This window comes from Schistocerca americana, chromosome X, assembly GCF_021461395.2.
Source record: "Schistocerca americana isolate TAMUIC-IGC-003095 chromosome X, iqSchAmer2.1, whole genome shotgun sequence".
Classification (NCBI taxonomy): Eukaryota; Metazoa; Arthropoda; class Insecta; order Orthoptera; family Acrididae; genus Schistocerca; species Schistocerca americana.
In genome coordinates, this window is record NC_060130.1 from 926966700 (window position 1) to 926970259 (window position 3560).

Sequence of the window (3560 nt, forward strand, 5' to 3'; positions counted from 1 at the left end):
TTGTAGTTGTCGCCACCGGCGCCAACCTTGTGTGAATGCTCTGAAAAGCTAATCATTTGCATATCACAGCATCTTCTTCCTGTCGGTTAAATTTCGCGTCTGTAACACGTCATCTTCATGGTGTAGCAATTTTAATGCCCAGTAGTGTAATTATATACTTTTCATTGTGTTTAACCCAGTTTTTAGTATGACAATCTCTCATGGTTACCCTACGAGACTATCGTTTTTGTTTATAAAATTCACTAGTTTTGAGGAACATAAGAGTAACGATATTGCAACCGAAGTGCTTCGGACACCTTCGGGTTACTTTGCGCTCCTGGGAGACGAAGTACTTAGGCTGCGCTAGTCACTCTGTTTCGGGCATTCTTCAGGGCCGGGTATGTATCTCTGTTTCGGGCGGACATGTCGTACTCTATATCGGAAGTGGATAGAAAATTTACCGTACAATTAAGAAAGCTATGTCGAGTGTTGTAAAAGACAGTGTAAAATGTGTGAATATTGAAATAATAACCAAACAGGACACATTAATGAGAAGTGCCGCCTACCATGATTGTCAGTACTACAGATCTTGCCCTCTGTAGATACAGAGACTAATCTGGGCAAGTGGCATCCTATAAAAAGCACAATCCCAGGTTCAAGTTAACAGCGTAGCAGCCTCCGCCGGAGAAGATCCCACGACCGACGAGCTGTCTTCTCTCCAGATCTCTCCAGCTTTCAGATCTGACCTTCCAAAGCACACATAATTTATAGTGGCATAGATGTGGTTTCATTAGCAGAAATTTTCTACTTATAGCACTTGCACCATTACTGCGTGTAAGCGCGTTCTCCACTTGTTTCTTTCGCCAATCGATCGCCTACGATTTCCGATACCTCCAACAGTATATGGTGTGCATTGTGACTATCCTTTATACTCGCATATCCCAGTCCAGTTGCTGCGGAAGAAATTCCACAGCCAAGTCCCAGCAATATGGACCTCATATGGGTGATTCTGACACCTAGACCACCTGACGTCAAGCACTCAGATCGGTACCAAACGTTGTATGAAGATAGAGCATCAACCAAAACACCGATTTGGTTCGTGCTACGTGCTGTCGTTCAGTATAACATGCCTAAATTGCAATTAAAAGTCAGAGCACAGGAAAGACGTGTCTGCGAGTAATAGCTTTGCAGATCTCGCGTGGGTTAGTTGGTAGAGTATGCGGTTGTCATGCCAAAGGTTCTGTGATCAGACCCCACTGATGACAATCCGCTTTAACTGTTTACCCGTGAAACTGTAATATGGGAGAACATTTTTGTGATATGTAAAAGGATTTTTCGACCTTTGTAGCAATGTTCCTTTGGCAGTCAGTTTTCGCTTCTTTAGCTGTAAGTAGGAAATCTATAGAGTACATCTGTATAGAGAGGTGCGGTGTTCTGTCGGACATGTACGACAGAACAGGCAAAACTCGTGATGAAGCAGCCAGTGCATTTGTAGTTCCACAGAATAAATTTAAACAATCGGAGCAGTAGAACAAAGAAACAGTTGCATCACACGTGCGGAAGTATTAATAGTTCCATGCAATACTATCACGCATAATACAGTAAAAAAGGTCGTCTTTGGGATGCTGAGTGCTATTGACAAGGGATTTCAGATCTATTCCGTATTTCTGGATTTCCAGAAGGCTTTTGACACTGTACCACACAAGCGGTTCGTAGTGAAATTGCGTGCTTCTGGAATATCGTCTCAGTTATGTGACTGGATCCGTGATTTCCTGTCAGAGAGGTCACAGTTCGTTTTAATTGGCGGAAAGTCATAGAGTACAACAGAAGTGATTCCTGGCGTTCCCCAAGGTAGTGTTATAGGACATTTGCTGCTCCTTACTTATATAAACAATTTGGGAGACAATCTGAGCAGCCGACGACGACGAGATTACTGTTTAACGTCCCGTCGACAACGAGGTCATTAGAGACGGAGCACAAGCTCGGATTAGAGAAGGATGGGGAAGGAAATCGGCCGTGCCCTTTCTAAGGAACCATCCCGGCATTTGCCTGAAGCGATTTAGGGAAATCACGGAAAACCAAATCAGGATGACCGGACGCGAGATTGAACCGTCGTCCTCCCGAATGCGAGTCCAGTGTGCTAACCACTGCACCACCTCGCTCGGTCTGAGCAGCCGTCTTCGGTTGTTTGCAGATGACGCTGTCGTTTATCGACTAATAAAGTCATCAGAAGATCAAAACAAACTGCAAAACGATTTAGAAGAAATATCGGAATGGTGCTAAAAGTGGCAGTTGACCTTAAATAACGGAAAGTGTGAGGCCATCCACATGAGTGCTAAAAGGAACGCGTTAAACTTCGGTTACACCACTAATCAGTTTAATCTAAAAGCCGTAAATTCAACTAAATACCTAGGTATTACAGTTACGAACAATTTAAATTGGAAGGAACACACAGAAAATATTGTGGGGAAGGCTAACCAAAGACTGCGTTTTATTGGCAGGACATTTAGAAAATGTAACAGGCCTACTAAGGAGACTGCCTACACTACGCCTGTTCGTCCACTTTTAGAATACTGTTGCGCGGTGTGGGGTCCTTACCAGATATGACTGACTGAGTACATCGAAGAAGTTCAAAGAGAGGCAGCGCGTTTTGTATTATCGCGAAGTATGGGAGAGAGTGACACAGAAATGATACAGGATTTGGGATGTACATCATCAAAAGAAAGGCGTTTTTCGTTGCGAAGGAATCTTCTCACGAAATTCCAATCACCAGCTTTCTCCTCCGAATGCGAAAATATTTTGTTGACACCGACTTACATAGGGAGGAACGATCACCACGATAAAATAAGGGAAATCAGAGCTCGTACGGAAAGATATAGGTGATCATTCTTCCCACGCGCTATACGAGATTGGAATAATAGAGAATTGTGAAGGTGGATCGATGAACCCTCTGCCAGGCACTTAAATGTGATTTGCAGAGTATCCATGTAGACGTTGATGTAGATATGAACACTGGACCCTTGGTACGACAATCTAACGCTCTAGCAACATCCCCACGGAAGCTATACATATTAGTTCTGGTGTTACTTTCAATTGACGTTTACGCCAGTTCTTCTGGACGACAACACATAGTACGAACTAAATCAGTGCTTTGGTTGAAACTCTATTGACATACAATAATTGGTACCGATCTGGGTGTCTGACATCTGGAGGTTTGGTCGCGAGTACATCTTGGCCCGCGCAAAAATTGGGCAAATTGTCCTAAACTTCTTCGTTTCAGACTGGTTCTTTTAAGCTCTTTTTATTTGATTAATGACTGCCATGGACGTCTTCCAGACCCCCAGCAGCCTTGCCAGCCGTCACGTGTTAAACAATAGCGTAGTCGGGAATAGACTAATCACTTTTCATAGAAGTAAAGCGTCGAATCCGGATTTTAATTCGGGTAGTGTTTTTACATTCATTGCAGTGCACTGCGAGTTTTCGTTTCGTTGAGACCAATGGCGGACGTCCAATGAATTTCTGCGCAAAACGTCTGAAAAGAGAGATTTCCTTTGCGACATAACATTTATCGGAGGATAGGT